The sequence below is a fragment of the Cebus imitator genome, unplaced genomic scaffold (assembly GCF_001604975.1).
Source record: "Cebus imitator isolate Cc_AM_T3 unplaced genomic scaffold, Cebus_imitator-1.0 Scaffold16, whole genome shotgun sequence".
Taxonomy (NCBI): domain Eukaryota; kingdom Metazoa; phylum Chordata; class Mammalia; order Primates; family Cebidae; genus Cebus; species Cebus imitator.
This window is the reverse complement of record NW_016107331.1, coordinates 6,573,273-6,593,761: the sequence shown is the minus strand read 5'-3', so window position 1 is coordinate 6,593,761 and position 20,489 is coordinate 6,573,273.

Below are 20,489 nucleotides of genomic sequence, written 5' to 3'. Positions count from 1 at the left end.
GAAACTAGACCATGAGAATCTTTTCTTAACGTCGGTTCTGGGACCTGGAACGTTTCTCTCCGCCTGCTATTTTGAGACACTTTAGGTCCATCTGATTATTTTAGACTTATAAAAATTTTCCCAGTACACCATATTTTATGTTAACTAGGAGATGGTAATAATATATGTGTTTGTGCCCCTCGATGATACCTACTTCCATCTTTAGTGTTAGGTTATATAATGACACAGCTGAACCGGCTCTTTTCTTAGATACCTACAGTTGGGGAGGAAGGATTCTCCAGAGACTTTGGATTTGTCTCTCTTAGGTAGGGCTAACTTCTCCATACCCTCACCGGCCCAAGGCTCAGGAGCAGAAGGGGCTTGATCCATGCAGTGTATTACTATTGCAGATTAGACGGTGCAACTCTCTAAAGTGTGATGAAGCTATTGTAAACATTTCAGTTACATAATTTTAGTTCAAGAAAAAGCACTTTGAAAAACATACAGTTGTTTTTAAATATTTTTAATACAACATACGGTTGTATTAAATGTTTTTAATACAAATCAACATACAGTTGATTTGTATTAAATGCAGAACTCTGTGTCAAAACAACTGTATCATTTACTGTGTTCTGCAGATTGCCTATCCTGAGGCTACTTGGGTTCCAGAAAGTTAATTTTATTATTATAGGCCTTTTACCAATTCACTGTGACTCAAAGTGACGCCCCAGTTGCATACCTGAAGTCTTTTCTTTGCATTTATTTTCATGTGTAAGTATGCTTTGTGCTAATGGTGTCCCATGATACACAAAATAAATTATATCATACTTTGATATAAAGAAACACCCTTATCTTAAATCTAATAAGATAGACTAAAGTGTGCAGCTATGTATCCTTCCTGCTATGGACCTGGTAGATAGATCAAGATGTGCAGCTATATATCATTCCACTCTGGCTCTGGTAATTTAATTTATTTGAATATGTCAGCACAGTTATTAAAAATGTTTATGTAAAGCTCATATTTTTAAAACAAAGATATCCAAAATAATTTTTTTTCAAAAATTCTCACAAATGAATATGTTTTTGGCAGTAGGTTATCTTAAAATGTTTTATCTCTTAAGTCAGTAATAGTGTGAATGGCATCACCTTGCATGTATAACGCTGAACTTAACTTTTCTGCTTATAAAGCTGTTACTCGGTGAATTGAAACACACAAGTATAAGGAGAAAAAATTTGTGATCCAGAGCACCTGGAGCATTTGGGAGCCTTTGGAGCATGCTAGGCAACCTATTATAAACTTGTGAGGAAAACATACTTAAGATTGCCATATACATTTCAATCCTGTTTGCCAGAACACCCTTTCCTACCAAGCAATTGAAAGTTATGCTAATTTTTCTTAAATTAAAATGCACTCAATTGAATAATTTTGTAGCACTTTGGTTAGTAGAATTACACAAATGTTCACTGAATGGAAAGTAAGTTATTAAACAATGAAATAGGATAGCAAAGGATATGTGTTTAATCATCTTGTCTCAATGTCTTTGTAACAAAGAGTCCCAGCTTCTAGGATGTTTTAAATATGCTTGAAACACTTTAAATTCTTAACAAACAATTCCTGGTTAACATAAAGAAAGAAAATTGAGCTGGATTGTTTTTATTATATATTTTTGTAAAGTTCCAGGGTACCTGTGCAGAATGTGCAGGTTTGTTAAATATGTATACATGTGCCATGGTGGTTTGCTTCACCTATCAACCTGTCATCTAGGCTTTAAGCCCCATATTCATTAGGTATTTGTCCCAATGCTCTCCCTCCCCTTACTTCCCACCACCCAACAGGCTGCAATGTGTGATGTTCCCCTCCCTGTTTCCATGAATTCTCATTGTTCAGCTCCCATTTATGAGAGAGAATATGCAGTGTTTGGTTTTCTGTTCTTGTGTAAGTTTGCTGAGGATAATGGTTTCCAGCTTCATCCATGTCCCTGCAAAAGACATGATCTCATTCTTTTTATGGCTGCATAATATTCCATAGTGTATATGTGCCACATTTTCTTTATCCAGTCTATCATTTATTGACATTTTCAATGTTTGCTATGGTAAATAGTTCTGCAGTAAATATATGTGTGCATGTGTCTTTATAGTAGAATGATTTATAATCCATTGAGTATATACCCAGTAATGGCATTACTGGGTCAAATGGTATTTCTGGTTCTATATCCTTGAGGAATTGCCACAATGTCTTCCACAATGGTTGAACTAATTTACACTCCCATCAACAGTGTAAACGTTTTCCTATTTCTCCACAGCCTTGCCATCACCTAATTTCCAGACTTTTTAATGATTGCCATTCTGACTAGCGTGAGATAGTATCTCATTGTGGTTTTGATTTGGATTTCTCTAATGATCAGTGATGATGAGCTTTTTCTCATGTCTCTTGGCCACATAAATGTCTTCTTTTGAGACGTGTCTGTTCATATCCTTTGCCCACTTTTGGTTGAGGTTGTTGTTGTTGTTGTCGTCTCATAAATTTGTTTAACTTCTTTGTAGGTTCTTGATATTCAGCCTTTGTCATATGGATACAGTAGATTGAAAAAGTTTTCCCCCATTCTGTAGTTTGCCTGTTCACTCCAGTAATAGTTTCCTTTGATGTGAAGAAGTTCTTTAGTTTAATTCGATTCCATCTGTCAATTTTGGCTTTCGTTGCAATTGCTTTTTGGTGTTTAGTCATGAAGTCTTTGTCTATGAAGTCTTTGTCTTTTTGGTGTTTGGTCATAAAGTCTTTATACTATGTCCTGAATGGTATTGCCTAGGTTTTTCTCTTCGGGTTTTTATGGTTTTGGGTTTTACATTTAAGGCTTTAATCCATCTTGAGTTAATTTTTGTATAAGGTGTAAGGAAGAGGTACAGTTTAAGTTTTCTCCATATGGCTCACCAGTTTTTTCAGTACCATTTATTAAGTAGGGAATCCTTTCCTCATTACTTGTTTTTTTCAGGTTTATCAAAGATCCGATGGTTGTAGATGTGTGGTGTTATTTCTGAGGTCTCTCTTCTGTTCCATTGGTCTATATGTCTGTTTTGGTACCAGTACCATGCTGTTTTTGTTGCTGTAGGCTTGCAGTATAGTTTGAAGTTAGGTAACATGATCCTGCCAGCAATTTTGTTGTTGTTGTTGTTGTTGTTTGATTAGAATTGCCTTGGTTATGCAGGCTATTTTTGATTACATATGAAATTTAAATTTAAAGTAGTTTTATTTATTTTTTTAAATTCTGTGAGGAAAGTCAATGGTAGCTTGATGGGAATGGCATAGAATCTATAAATTGCTTTAGGCAGTATGGCCATTTTCATAATATTGATTCTTCCTATTCATGACGATGGAATGATTTTTCATTTGTTTGTGTCCTCTCTTATTTCTTGAGCAGTGGTGTGTAGTTCTGCTTGAAGAGACCCTTCACGTCCCTTGTATGTTGTATTCCTAGGTATTTTATTCTCCTTGTAGCAGTTGTGAGTGGGAGTTCACTCATGATTTGGCTCTCTGCTTGTCTACTGTTGGTGTATAGAAATGTTTGTGATTTTTGCACATCGGTTTTGTATCCTGAGACTTTGCTGAAGTTGGATATCAGCTAAAGGAGTTTTGGGGCTGACACAAATGGGGTTTTCTAAATATAGAATCATGCCATCTGGAAACAGAGACAATTTACTTCCTCTCTTCTTATTTGAATACCTTTTATTTCTTTCTCTTGACTGATTGCCCTGTCCAGAGGTGAATTGTTTACTATGATACTTGCTAACTTTATGATTCTGAGTATTAATACATATTTGTAGCTTATGAGATTGGCACAAAATATCATCAACTGCAGGCACTTATACTAAGCAAAGTTCTCAAAAAATGATAGCAAAACCTGGCAAGAGGATTATGAGCTCAGACAATTATCAACAAATATTTCTCTTGAACAAAGGTGCAAAATCTTTAACAAACAAGTAAATGCTATATCAGCATATAAAAATAATAATACTTTATGAAACTGTTTTTTGTTTTAAAAATGCAAAGTTGCTTTAACATTTGAAAACCATTGAGTATAATTTCCTGTATTAGAATAGAAAATAAATTATCATTTCAATAGATCATTATCTATTTATAAGAAAAACTCTGAGCAACTTGTTTAAGGGCATTCACCCCTACCAAACACACACACACACATATAAGTATGTCCTAACTTATTAAAAACAAAATACACCAAAATATGTTGTTATATTTCTTTTCTTTTCTTCTTATTATACTTTAAGTTCTGGGATACATGTGCAGAACGTGCAGGTTTGTTACATAGGTATGCACATGCCATGGTGGTTTGCAGCACCCATCAACCCATCATCTACATTAGGTATTTCTCCTAATACTATCCCTTCCCTAACCCCCTCACTGACAGATCCCAGTGTGTGATGTTCCCCTCCCTGTGTCCATGTGTTCTCTTTGTTCAACTCTCACTTATGAGTGAGAACATGTGGTGTTTGAATTTCTTTTCCTATGTTAGTTTGCTGAGAATGATGGTTTTCTGCTTCATGCATGTCCCTGGAAAAAACTTGAACTCATCCGTTTTTATGGCTGCATAGTATTCCATGTTGTATGTGTGTCACATTTTCTTTATTCGTTCTATCACTGATGGTCATTGGGTTATTTCCAAGTCTTTGCTATTGTGAATATTGCTGCAGTAAACATAAGTGTGTATGTGTCTTTATTGTATAATGATTTATAAGCTTTTGGGTATATACCCAGTAATATGATTGCTGTGTCAAATGGAATTTCTGGTTCTAGATCCTAGAGGAATTGACACACTATCTTCCACAATGTTTGAATTAATTCACACTCTCACCAACAGTCTAAAAGCATTACTGTTTCTCCACATCCTCTCCAGCATCTGTTGTTTCTTGACTTTTTACTGAATGAGAAAAAGCTGGAAGAATTTCCTGTGAAAACCAGCACAAGACATGGATGCCCTTTCTCACTACTCCCATTCAACATAATATTGGACGTTCTGTCCAGGGCAATCAGGCAAGACAAAGAAATAAAGGGAATTCAAATAGGAAGAGAGGAAGTTAAATGGTCTGTATTTGTAGATGACATAACTGTATATTTTGAAAACCCAATGGTCTCAGCCCAAAATCTCCTTAAGCTGTTAAGCAACTTCAGCAAAGTCTCAGGATACAAAATCAATGTGAAAAAATTACAAGCATTCCTGTACATCAATAATAGATAAACAGAGAGCCAAATCATGAGTGAACTCCCATTCACAATTGCTACAAAGAGAATAAAATACTTAAGAATACAACTAACCACTGATGTAAGGAACTCTTCAAGGAGAACTAAAAACCATTGCTCAAGGAAATAAGAGAGGACACAAGCAAATGGAAAAACATTCCATGCTCATAGATAGGAAGAATCAATATCATGAAAATGGGCATACTGCCCAAAGTAATTTATAGATTCAGTGTCATCCCCATGAAGCTATCATTGACTTTCTTCACAGAATTAGAAAAGAAAAACTACTTTAAATTTCANAAAAAAAAAAAAAAAAAAAAAAAAAAAAGCCTGTATACCCAAGACAATCCTAAGCAAAAAGAACAAAGCTGGAGACATCACACTACCTGACTTCAAAGTATACCACGAGTCTACAGTAACCAAAACAGCATGGTACTGATACTAAAACCGATATATAGACCAATGGAACAGAACAGAGACCTCCTAAATAATGCCACACATCTGCAAGCATCTGATCTTTGACAAACTTGACAAAAACCAGCAATAGGGAAAGGATTCCCTATTTAATAATTGTTGTTGGGAAAACTGGCTAGCCATATGCAGAAAGCTGAAACTGGATCCCTTCCTTACACCTCATAAAAAGATTAAGCCAAGATGAATTAAAAACTTAAACATAAGACCTAAAATAATAAAAACTGTAGAAGAAAATCTAGGCAATACCATTGAGGACATAGGCATGAACAAAAAGTTCATGAATAAAACACCAAAAGCATTGTAGCAAAAGCCAAAATAGACAAATGAGATTTAATTAAACTAAAGAGCTTCTGCATAGCAAAAGAAGCTATCATAACAGTGGCAGGCAACCTACAGAATGGGAGAAAATTTTTGCAATCTATCCATCTGACAAAGGGCTAATATTCAGAATCCACAAGGAACTTAAACAAATTTACAAGAAAAAAACAACCCCATCAAAAAGTGGGCAAAGAATATGAACAGACACTTTGTAGTAAACAAAAATGACTAATTTTTCTTAGCTTAAAATTGCCTCAAATGCTATAATTAGCCAGTTTTGAAATAGAGGGCAATGTACAGCAATACTTTTGTAAATGAGATAAAATCCTTATGAGAATCAGAAACAACACTCTTAGTGAAATGGTCACATTCTCTACATAGTTATGTTAAGCAGATTACCCCAATAATTAAATGTATCTTTTCTAACATGAGTAATTTTTTCTAAGTAAAGAATATAGCCACTCTAATTTAATTATAGCTATTTAACCAGAAAAATGACTTTTGTCTTACATTTATACCCATTATAGTCAACTTTTTTAGAAACTAGAGATTTCAATTTATTCTTATGGCTATTCTGTCTTAATTAATATTCTAAGAAAATGTAATTGAATAATATAACTGGGATTTTTTTAACAAATTAAACTCTTATAGAAAAAATATTTTAAATAATTTTTCTTTTTTTCTTCTGTTTCTCCTCATATTTATTCCTTTTTATCTTGTCCACTGTTATTATTCGATGTATTCTTTCTTGTCTCTTTTTGTCTATTTTTGTGTATTTCTCACTATGTGGCAATAGTCTAAAAAAAATTTAAGGAAGATTATATGAATAAAAAGAAAATAATAATAAATGCCAACCATGTAATTTGATAGCTGTTTAAAACTCAAACAAAAATGAACTTGTACTCATCAGGTGCAGTTAACTTCAATCAGTGGTCTGCAAGGTTTTAGTATATATTTGCTGTACTAAACATGATAGGTAGAAAAAAACCAATATGCATTGAACCCTAACTTCTAACAGAGCAAATATGGATTTAGAGCATGGAAAATCCACAGGAGCATGCAAGACAGAGAAGGAGAGGGAGAGAGAAAAAGAAGGAAAGAGAGAGAGAGAGAGAAAGAGAGTTTAGTGTGGTATGTTACAAGATCTGAGATGTTGCGTTAGGTTTAGACTTCCTTGAGTTAACACCCTTTATCCCTCCTCTTGAATTATTTCATAAAATATGAACAAATGCCTTGGTTTTATTTATCATTTATTAAATTCATTATTTGCCATTTTATTATTCAAAAAAGCTAATTTTAATTATTAATATAGTTGAATTAAAATATACTCTCTTGCCAGTTCTTTTCTATTTGTTCCATCAGTTCTTAATTCCATCTTTATCTTTTTTCACTTATTTTGACTGTATTCAGTATGATTTATGAGTCCTTTTATCGGTACAGTTTGTTTATAATTTATAAACATTTTTAATTCATTTCAGAGATTGTCTTAAAGTTAGTTTCAGTAGTTTCTGTTACTATAACAAAATGCTTGAGATTGAGTAACTTATAAAGAACAAAAATTTATTTTATCACACCTGGTAGTTGGGAATTTGAAGATCAAGGCAAAACAGGTTCAGTGTCTGGTTAGAGCCTTGATCTCTGCTTCCACGATGGCACCTTAAACAGTGTGCCCTCTTATGGTGGAAGGGACAGAAGAGCATAAAAGAAAGGAATGCTGTATCTTTCAGACCTTTTATAAACATTTTAATTTTATTTTAATTTAGATTCAGGGGAAACATGTACATCTTTGTTACATGGGTATTTTACATACTGGCAGGGACTAGGCTTATTGTGTACCCATCACCCTGATAGTGAACATTGTACCTGATGTGTAACTTTTTAACCCTTGCTTGCCTCCTATACTCCCCACTTTTGGAGTCCACAGTGTCCATCATTTCTATCTTTATGTCTGTGTGTGCCCATCATTTAGCTCCCATTTGTAAGTGACAATTACAATACTTGGTTTCCTGTTTCTGAGTTAGTTCCCTTAGGAGAATGGCCTCCAACTCTCTCTATGTTGTTGCAAAGAACATGATTTCATTCTTTTTAATGGCTGCATAGTATTCCTTGGTGTATATATACCATATTTTCTTTATCCGGTCTATTATTAACAGGCACTTAGGTTGGTTTCACGACTTTGCTGTTGTGAATACTGTTTTGATGAGTATATGAGTAGAGGTGTCTTTTTTTACATAATGACATAATTGCTTGGAATAGATACCTAATAGTGGGATTGCTGGGTCAAATGATAGTTCTGTTTTTAGCTCTTTGAGAAATCTTCATACTGTTTTTCATTGAGGTTAAATTAACTTACATTCCCACCAAGAGTGCATAAACATTCCCTTTACATCCATGCCAACATCTGACGCGTTTTTGTTTTTGTTTTTTTGATTTTTAACTAATAGTCCTTCTGGCTGATGTAAGATGATATCTCATTGTGGTTTTTACATTTGCATTTGTCTGATGATCAGTAATGTTGAGCATTTTTACATGTGTGTTTTTGGCCACTTGTGTTTCTTCTTTTGATACATTATCTGTTCATATCCTTTGGCCAGCTTTTAATGGGTTTTTATGCGATTGTTTACCTTTGTTGTTGTTGAGTTGTCTCTTCCTTGTATATTCTAAATAATAGTTTTTTTGTCAGAAGCAAAATTTGAAAACATTTTCTCGTTCTTTAGGTTGTCTGTTTACTCCGTTGATGATTTCTTCTGCTTACCAGAAGCTTTTTAGTTTTATTAAGTCCCATTTGTCCATTTTTGTTTTTGTGCATTTGCTTTCGGCATCTTCATCAGAAATTATTTGCCTAGGCCAATGTCCAGAAAAGTTTTTTCCTATATTGTCTTATAGGTTTTTTAATAGTTTCAGGTCTTACATCTTTAAGAAGTTAATTAATTCTACTCATGAGGACTCTGCCCTCATGACTGAATTGCTTCCTAAAAGCCCCACTTCTCAATATTGCTACATTGGAAATTTACATATCAGCCTGGATTTTGAAGAGAAAACCAAAATTAAAATCATAGCAGTTTACTAGATAAATCTTTAATTAATTAATGTTTAATGTATTAAATCATTTATTTTTCATTTAGTGCAGGTATCTTGCAACAATATATTCCCAAATCCTCCCTCCACCTATTCTGCTGCTGTTGTCATACAGTTAGCTTTTATATACCATTGTGGAACAGAGAATTCCCATTTATCTCACATCCAGTATCCTCTTGGGCTTCTCTAAGGTAATTGAATCTGTGACTTGCTTTTATTATTCATGAAATATATGTGGCCATTATCTCTTTGCATAATTCTTTTGCTACCTCTTTCTCCATCTGAAACCCTAATTGTATACATGGTACATCACATGATATTGTTCTACAGCTCTTAGATATTCTGTTTTGTGTGCTTTTCTCTTACTCTTTTTCATCTTGTATATCAGATTAGCTAATTTTATTTGACTTATATTCAAGTACTATATTCAGGTAACATTCTCTTTCAAAGTGTGGTAGCCAAGCTCCAAGATGACCCCTGTGATTCTTATGTCCTGGCAGGCAGACCTTTATGCAATCTGTTTCTATACTAAATAGAACCGACCTGTGTAGTCAGTAGGATACACCAAGAATAATACAATGTGACTTGGGAAACCAGTTTATAAAATATATTGTGGATTCACATTACACTGTCTTGGAACACTAGTTTTAAGGGTAGAATCAGCCAGGAAAATGCTAAAAATTTCTACAGTGACGTTCCTGGAGTAAGAATTGAGACCTCTTGACAGAGACGAGCACTATATTGCCAAACAAATGAGTAAGCCACTATGGAAGTAAATTCTTGAGACCTAGCAAATTTTCATATGACTTTAGCTCTGACAAACATCTTTACTACATCCTATGACAAACCCTGACACAGAGCCATCCAACTAAATCAATCCTGACTTATAACCCACAGAAACTGTGGGTTTATTTAGGGGATAACACATTATCTCAAAATAACACATTATTCCCCCAATAAACTCACAGTTTCTGTGGGTTATGAATTCAGGAGCAACTTAGATACATGTGTTAGGCTAAAATTGATAACTAACACTAAGTAAATCATTGCTTATTACAGGTTTTCTTCCCATCTCTGTTCTTATATAAGATATATCCTGGAGACATAATATGATGGTGGAGCTTATGTGACCCTATGGCCAAAAGGTGAGGCCCCAAGGAAAGTGAGAGGAGAGGAAATTTCCATAGCTTCAAAAATTTTGATCTGTGTGGCCTTTGCCATAAAGTAGCTAATTTAGTATGCTTCCTGGCCACTTGCTGGGAAAGAAGGTAATAAATATATGGCCTATAATCTATTTGTTTTCTGATTGCCAGTGGGACAGCTTTAGGAGGAAAAATAAAATTAAAAAACAAAACAGACAACTTGGTCTAATTTTATTTCTTTGTGTGAACATACTGATGGCTGATTTTCTAATAAATAGATTTATGATATTTTCTAGGAGGGAGAGTACTTATTTACATACTCCTCTAAAAGTAATGGCCTTGGTTTTTGGGTTCTTCATAATAAAAAACAAAGTATCTATGAATTTATGAGACATCTTTGTCTGGGAAATCCATTCTAAACCACATAGAAGATCTAATTAAAGAGTGAAGCATTTCATAATCTAAATGCTCTTGACTGTATGAGATGACCATAGCACCTCTTTAGACATTGCCCCTTTAATCCAAGTACAGAAGTTGTCCAATATGAGAAGGACATACATCTGAAAGCCATGCAGAATACTATAAACCCCATTCTGTTTTGTCTGTGATTCTCAGTTGCAGCCTTGAAATTATTAGTATAACTTAATACTGATAAGAGCTCTGATTGGGCAAGTCTGATAAGACAATCTGGCATTTTGGAATATTCTCAATCTTAACTACTATACTGTTAGCAACCTATTCTTTGGAAACCTAGATTATAGTGACATGATGTGTCTAAATGACCATCAGAAAGCCCTAAGGACCCTAAAACACAAATATTGAAACATATTGTTTGTTAATTGAGGTAGGATATAAGAGTAAGAAAGCAAATGTTTTAGACCTTGTGTTCCTTCTTATTCCAGGAACAGTATAACTTTCTTCCATGTGATCATTACAATACTTAAAAACCTGGGAATTATTTTTAATTTTAGTTCTCTGTTTTTATGATTCCCAAAGTCAATAATTTGCAAGTAAAATTTATGCATGTAAGAAATTTTATTTTTCTGTGAAAGATTGATAGAGGAAAAAAAGAAATTTCCTAAAGAAATGATAAATCCCAATCTACAGTCTATACTCTAAAAGCACATTTCTTGTTTGGTGCTCTGATACATTCTGAAAGATTTTAAATTTGAAACACGCAACAGTAAACCACCTGAACTGAAATATGGGAAAATTCCAAGCTGAGCATTAGTTTTCCATCCAAATTTTTATTGTTTCTGAATATTCTCCGCTCACAGCTATAACCTTCAGCTGCTAAAATAGATTTCAGGGATTCTCACACTTATACAAAGAAATTTGTATGCAGTGTACACATTCTTGGTCAAATCTCACATAAAAATAAGTAGTTCCTTGGAAATTGATATCTTCATTATTTTTCTGTCAGTACCTAAAGCATATAGCTTATTTAAGTTGACTTTTTAAGAAGGTAAACATTGAGGTTTATATTAAGAGTGTTTTAAACTAGTTCTCTAAATTTTTTATAAAATTATGTGACAAAAATATTTCATCTACAAAACCTATTCAAAAGAAATACATAAGAACACCCTATTGAATTTTTGTATTGATTAAATATGTGTAATGCTCATAATATAAAAGACAAAATAAAAAAATGGTTTTTAAATACTCCTATTGATATTTTTTCTTTTAAAAATGTCTAGTGTTTTTTGTTTTTCTTTTTTCTTTTCTCTCTTGTCCTTGTGTTGAAGGCAGGAAACAAGGATGTCAAGCCCCCATTCCCTGCCTACTCTGACAGCAGGATTGGATGTTGTGTATTGTGCGTGTGTGTTTTTTTATTTTGTTTGTTCATTTTGTTCTGGAATTAAAGTATGCAAAATAAAGAAAAAAAATGATCATCAATCTTTCTAGATACACTAGAGGTCTAGGCTGACTTTTGGGAAAATGGTTGGTGCAGATAATCATCTCAAAACTACCATAAGACTTGGAGTGATAATTCCTGAAAGAAAAGAAAAATCATTTTATTTGATCTCTCTCTGTCTATGCGGGCCTTCAACTATCTATCGGTTTCTATTCTTTCATCCATCCATACATCAACTTACCTAAATTCTTGTTTTAGTTATTTGCATACTTCATAGTACACAAGAGATGATATACATACATATGATGAATTAATTTGTATAGAATTTTCTGGAAACAAAAACAATGTGAGTTTCAGAGAAAGATCTTAAATATAAGAAATTTTATTGCTATGCATACTCATCAATAATTTTATTGTCCTTTTAAAATTATCATAACTTCCATCCAAGTACTAGCCAGGAGTGACCCTTTTTAACTTCTGTGACATTGGTCACGTTCAGGGTGATATGGCTATAGTGATACCTTCATACAATGGATTAGCATTAAGTAATAAAAGAAATTAGCTATCAAGCCATGAAAAGACATGAGAAAGAAAACTTACATGCAAACTGTAAAGCAAAGGATGTTACTCTGTAAAAACTGCACGCTATGGGATTCTATACAAATAACATTCTAAAGAAGGCAAAACTATCAAGAAATGAACAGCAGCTTCCAGAAATTGGCAAAAGCAGGAAGGGAGGAGAGGTAAGTGAAGCACTGAGGATTTGTGTGTGTGTGTGTGTGTGTGTGTGTGTGTGTGTGTGTGTGAAGGGTCTGAAACTATTCTGTATGGTACTGTAATAGTGGATACATGATGATTTAGCAAAACTTATGCAACTGTACAATAAAAAGAGTGAACCTAAACTAAGAACTTTAGTTAATAATAGTATATTAATATTAGTTTCTCAGTGGTAAATGTTCCGTATCAATACAAGATGTTAATAATGGGAAAAATGTAAGGGGTGAGTGTAGAGAGAGAATAGAGAATAGAAAGGGAATCTCTTTCCCATTGCAGATTTTAATATCATTCTTTTAGTAAGAGAAAATATACTTAAAATGAAAACCATGAAGGATAAAGTCTTGACTAACATTTTAAATCAATTTAATCTAATTTATATTTATGGAATAATCAATTGACAAACATGGTAAGGAAAATTATTTTCAAGAGTACATATGGCATTTACCAAAATAATCCATATTTGGAGCAATTAAACAATCACAATGACTTTAAAATGATCCAAGCCACATAAATTATAGTATCTTACCATAATGATATTAAATTAGAAACAAAAAAACAGAGCTCAATACCACATACAATATGTATATATACACATATAAATGACTGCTTCATTTAAAAGAAAATACTGGGTTTGATTCCGCTTCCAGAAGATGTGAAGCAAGCACTACCAGCATTGAAAATCAAGCATCCCCGAGTGTTAAGAATGGGAAAAGTAATGTACATGGTACTAGATATGCTCTCAGCTATGAGAGCTATGCTGAGACCATATCTAGTACCATGCACATTTATAAAATGGGAAAAATACTTACATGCCACTAGATATGCTGAGAGCTAAATAAATTGGCATATATGTAAGTCACTCAATAAATGGCATGNAAAAAAAAAAAAAAAAAAAAACCAGAGCTCTCCTTAGAAAATCCTCAAAATATGTGAAATTAAATATTAGATTTCTAATAATTGATTTGTGATAGAAGAAATCAAGAGAAATGTTAGGAAGTATTTTAGCCATAACGAACATAAAAATTCAACATAACATTTGTAGGATGCCATTATAAGGCAATATAGGTAAGAAAATGTTTTTGCACTGCAAATCTATACTAGAATGAAGAAATTTTTCACTTCAATTACCACAGCTTCCACTCAAATAAACTAGAAGAATCAAGCAAAAATTATAGCCATAGTAAGCAGTAGAAAAAAAATCTAAATGAAAATAATTGAAATAAAGATAAAAAAAATTAATGAGGCCAAAACTTGTTTCTTTTCAGATAAATTTTGAAATAAAATTGTCATATTAATCAGGAAAAAAATGAGACATAAATCACCAATAATAGAAATGACAAAAATGAAATGGATTTTAGGAAGCTCTTCAGGTAATTTTGATGCCTGAAAGCTGCAGAATAATAGAGAAAAAAACTCAAATTGGACTGTTTGTATGGGAACTATCCACTTGTTTTTCATGTAAAATGAATGTGTGTGTGTTTGTGTGTGTGTGTGTGTATATATACACACATTGCATATATCTGTGAATATATACACACAATGTGTGTAAATGTGTGTATTTTATAATATAGATACAAATATGTATATATTATATATTTGTATATATATAATATATATAGTATATATAATATATATTTGTGTATGTATTATATATAATATATATTTGTGTGTATATATATTATATATATTAATATATGTATAAACATAATATATTTATATATAATATATATTTGTGTATATATATTTATATATATAATATATATTTGTGTATATATATATATATATATATATATAAAATCCCATAATAATTTAAAAGTAATATAATTCTTAGTGAATTCTCATAAGAATGTGATAAAAACACAACAGTCTCTTTACGAAAACTAGGCCTCGGATTTTTCTCCCTGATGCATGTATTGTGAACTCTCCATCTCAAGAAATTGACATTGTTAGTCCACTCACCTTTCCCTTTTTCTCCTTTTTACTCCTCTACACCCCAACATTGACATTTCGTATTTAAAAGTAAATTTGTCTACACACCTCTCAGATATTTTTTCTACCTAAATTATTACACCTAAATTTTTTCTACCTAAATTATATTACCTCACTACATAGAAGAAAAATAATCTTTATAAATCAAGTGAAGCAACTTAAAATATATGCATAATCTTGTTATAAAATAAAATCTACATTTTTACCTAAAGCTGAAACCATTTGCCCAGCTTGTATGGTTTCACATGTTTGAGTCATGAAGAAAGATGACAAATAAAGGTAAATCATCAGAATCCTGATAAATTATGTACTTTGAGCTTCTGTGTTTCTTCAGTTCTAATAACTATATGTAAACAATTATTTATACAGCATGCTTAGCCTTCAAAGTGTGTTTATTCACATTACAGTGTCTTGTTTCTTAGTGAAAGTTGTAAAGCCCACAAATTGAAGGTATAAGCTAAATTTCCTTAATAACATCTGAGGTATAGCATTATCTACTTAGTTTGAATTTATTCGAATTTGCATGTGATCGTATTCATGTTAGTTTTAACTGATTATTTAGCATATATTTTAGCTAAAACCACACAGAGAAAATAATGAGCTGTTTCAAATAGAATTTAAACAGGAGCCAAAAAAGAGATTTGTCTTAGAATACGAGTATAAACAGAAATTCAACATCAGATTTTACCAAGATTGCTGACGGAATGAAACACACAAATAAACCGAAACAGGAAAAACAAAGGACAATCCTTATGGGAATTTACTTGACAGAAAGTCAGATATGGGATGAGACAGGTCAACAAGAATGGCATAAAAACATGTGGATGTGTGGCTGAAAATATAATGAGGCTCAATTATTTTTTCAGAAATCTCCATCTTTTTTGACAGCCATTATAAAAATCACTTGGTGAGTGTTAGAATATCAAGATGCAAAAATCCACTTATTCAAGGGCCACAATAATGCAGAATAGGTGTTTTTGTTTCAGTGTTTTTAGCTTTCAATTCCTTTATACTCTGCTCAAATCTTTGTGAAGCTCTCAATTCCTTGTTCCCAGAGATGGAATCAAATGTTGACTACATACAAGAATTTGGCAGACAACAGAAATTAAGATGTCTTCTGTTGTATTGCATTTTCATCCAATGAATTTTCCAAAATGTGTAAACATAGACTCAAAGTATACACTGCAAAATACAAAGAGTAGAAGCAATGCCTTTTTAAATCTTTCCTCTATCTACAGAATAAATAATTTTAAAGTTTTGTGCATTGTAATTCAAAATTAAAGTATAATTTAAAATGACAGAATAGACATATAGGCAATTTCCAGCCTCTCTGTGACTCAGACTTGAATATTACAATTCAATAATAAATACGAATGTATATAATGTATAATGTTATAACAGTAAGTCTTGAACTCTTGTTCCTTCAACCTCTTTCATGATTGCTCTATGTTAGGTATTGATTTTCAATATAAATTGAAAAATCAGCTTATCAATTTATATATATATATATATATTTGCACTTTAGGTCCTGGGGTACATGTGCAGAACATGCAGGATTGTTGCATAGGTACATACATTGCAAGGTGGTTTGCTGCCTCCCTCCCTGTCACCTGTATCTGGCATTTCTCCCCAAGTTATCCCTCCCCAAATCCCTACCGCTCACTGTCCCTCTCCTAGTCACCCCCACAGACCCCAGTGTGTGATGTTCCCCTCCCTGTGTCCATGTGTTCTCATTGTTCAACACCCACCTATGAATGAGAACATGCAGTGTTTGATTTTCTGTTCTTGTGTCAGTTTGCTGAGAATGGTGGTTTCCAGGTTCATCCATGTACCTACGAAGGACACAATCTCATCATTTTTTATGGCTGCATAGTATTCCATGGTGTACATGTGCCATATTTTCCTGGTCCAGGCTATCATCGATGAGCATTTGGGTTGGCTCCAGGTCTTTGCTATTACAAAGAGTGCTGCAATGAACATACATATGCATGTGTCTTTATAATAAAATGATTTATAATCCTGTGGATATATACCTAGGAATGAGTTTGCTGGGTCAAATGGAATTTCTATTTCTAGGTCTTTGAGGAATTGCCACACTATCTTCCACAATGGTTGAATTAATTTACACTCCCACCAACAGTGTAAAAGTGTTCCTATTTCTCCACATCCTCTCCAGCATCTGTTGTCTCCAGATTTTTTAATGATCATCATTCTAACCGGCATGAGATGGTATCTCAATGTGGTTTTGATTTGCGTTTCTCCAATAATGATGATGAGCATTTTTTCATATGTTTGTTGGCTTCATGTATGTCTTCTTTTGAAAAGTGTCTGTTCATATCCTTTGCCCACATTTGAAAGGGTTTGTTTGTTATTTTCTTGTAAATCTGTTTTAGTTCTTTGTAGTTTCTGGATATTAGTCCTTTGTCAGATGGTAGATTGCAAAAATTTTTTTCCATTCTGTTGGTTACCAGTTCACTCTAATGATTGGTTCTTTTGCAGTGCAGAAGCTCTGAAGTTTAATTAGATCCCATATGTCTATTTTGGCTTTTGTTGCCAATGCTTTTGTTGTTTTAGTCATGAAGTCCTTGTCTATGCCTATGTCCTGAATGGTTTTGCCTAGGTTTTCTTTTAGAGTTTTTATGGTGTTAGCTCTTATGTTTAAGTCTTTAATCCATCTGGAGTTAATTTTAATGTAGGGTGTTAGAAAGGGATCCAGTGTCTGCTTTTTGCACATGACTAGCCAGTTTTCCCAACACCATTTATTAAACAGGGAACCCTTTCCCCATTGCTTGTTTTTGTTGGGTTTCTCAAAGATCAGATGGTTGTAGATTTGTGGCATTGCCTCTGAGGCCTCTGTTTTGTTACATTGGTCTATATCTCTGTTTTGATACCAGTATCATGCTGTTTTGGTTACTGTAGCCTAGTAGTATAGTTTGAAGTCAAGTAGCATGATGCCTCCAGCTGTATTCTTTTTGTTTACAGTTGACTTGGCTATATGGGCTCTCTATTGGTTCCATGTGAAGTTTAAGGTGATGTTTTCCTTCGATATCTAGTTTATTCATAGTTTTTAGCATAAAGTGTTGTTGAATTTTGTTGAAGGCCTTCTCTGCATCTATTGAAATAATCATGTGGTTTTTGTCTTTGGTTCTGTTTATGTGGTGAATTATGGTTTATAGACATGTGTATGTTGAATCAGCCTTGCATTTCTGAGATGAAGCCTACTTGATCATGGTGGATAAGGTTTTTGATGTACTGTTTGCCAGTATTTTAATGAAGATTTTTGCATCTATGTTCATCATCGATATTGGACTGAAGTTTTCTTTTTTTGTTGAGTCTCTGCTGGGTTTTGGTATCAGGATGATATTGGTCTCATAAAATGATTTGGGAAGGATTCCCTCCTTTTGGAATGTTTGCAATAGTTTCAGAAGGAGTGGTACCAGCTCCTCTTCGTATGTCTGGTAGAATTCGGCTGTGAACCCTTCTGGACCTGGGCTTTTTTTGGTTGGTAGGCTATTAATTGCTGCCTCAACTTCAGCCCTTTTTATTGGTCTATTCAGATTTTCAACTTCTTTCTGGTTTAGGCTGGCAAGAGTCCATGTGTCCAGGAATTTATCCACTTCTTTCAGGTTTACTGGTTTATGTGCATATGGTTGTTTGTAGTAATCTCTGATGTTAGTTTGTATATCTGTGGAATCAGTAGTGATATCACCTTCATTGTTTTTTATTGTATCTATTTGATTCTTCTCTCGTTTTGTTTTTATTAATCTGGCTAGTGGTCTGTCTATTTTGTTGATCTTTTCAAAAAACCACCCCTAGATTTGTTAATTTTTTGAAGGGTTTTTTGTGTCTCTATCTCCTTGTGTTCTGCTCTGATCTTAGTTATTTCTTGCCTTCTGCTAGGTTTTAAGTGGTTTTGATCTTGCTCCTCTAGCTCTTTGAATTTTGATGATAGTGTGCCAATTCTAGCTCTTTCCTTGTTTTTCATGTGAGCATTTAATGCTATAAATTTTCCTCTAGAGACTGCTTTAAATGTGTCCCAGAGATTCTGGTACATTGTGTCTTCATTCTCGTTGGTTTCGAAGAACATCTTTATTTCTTCCTTCATTTCATTGTTTATCCAGTCCACATCAAGAGTAAGTTGTTCAGTTTCCATGAAGTTGTGCCGTTCTGAGTTAGTTTCTTAATCCTGAGTTCTAATTTGATTGCACTGTGGTCTGAGAGACTGTTTGTTGTGATTTCCATTATTTTGCACTTGCTGAGGAATGATTTGCTTCCAATTATCTGGTCAAATTTAGAGTAGGTGTGATGTGATGCTGAGAAGAATGTATAGTCTGTGGATTTGGAGTGGATAGTTCTGTAAATATGTATTAGGTTTGCTTGATCTAGATATGAGTTGAAGTCCTGAATATCCTTGTTAATTTTGTCTCATTGACCTGTCTAATGTTGACAGTGGAGCGTTAAATTCTCACTATTGTTGTGTGGGATTACAACTCTCTTTGTAGGTCATTAAGAACTTGCTTTATGTGTCTGGGTGTTCCTGTATTGGGCTCATATTATATTTAGGATCCTTAACTCTTCTTGTTGAATTGATCCTTTTACCATTATGTAATGTCCTTCTTTGTCTCTTTTGAGTTTTGTTGGTTTAAAGCCAATTTTATCAGAGACTAGGATTGCAACTACTGCTTTTTTTTTTTCCTTCTCTCCATTTGCTAGGTAAATCTTCCTCCATCCCTTTATTTTCAGCCCATCTGTATCCTTGCATGTGAGTTGGGTTTCCTGGATACAGCACACTGATGGGTTTTGATTTTGTATCCAATTTGCCAGTCTATGTCTTTTGATTGGGGCACTTTGCCCATTTACATTTAAGGTTAATATCGTTATGTGTGAATTTGATCCTTCCACTTTGATGCTAGCTGGTTGTTTTGCCCAGTAGTTGATTCAGTTTCTTCATTGTTTCAACAGTCTTTACCATTTGGTACATTTTTGGAGTGGCAGGTATGGGTTGTTCCTTTCTATATTTAGTGCTTCTTTAAGGAGCTCTTGTAAGGCAGGACTGGTAGTGATGAAATCTCTGAGCAATTTGCTTGTTCATAAAGTGTTTTATTTCTCCTTCTCTTATGAAGCTTAGTTTGGCTGGTTATGAAATTCTAGGTTGAAAGTTCTTTTCTTTAAGGAAGTTAAATATTGGCCCCCACTCTCTTCTGGCTTGTAGAGTTTCTGCTGAGAGATACCCTGTGAGTCTGATGGGCTTCCCTTTGTGGGTAACCCAACCTTTCTCTCTGGCTGCACTTATCATTTTTCCTTCATTTCAACCCTGGTGAATCTGATGATTACATGCCTTGGTGTTGGTCTTCTTGTGGAATGTCTTTGTGGTGTTCTCTGTACTTCCTGGACTTGAATGTTGGCTTGCCTTGCTAGGTTGGGGAATTTCTCCTGGGTAATACCCTGAAAAGTGTTTTCCAGCTTGGATTAATTCTCTCCGTCAAATTCAAGTACACCTATCAAATGTAGATTAGGTGTTTTCCCATAATCCCATATTTCTTGGAGGCTTTTGTTCATTTCATTTTAACTCTTTTTTCTCTAGTCTTGCCTTCTCATTTTATTTCATTGAGTTGATCTTCAGTCT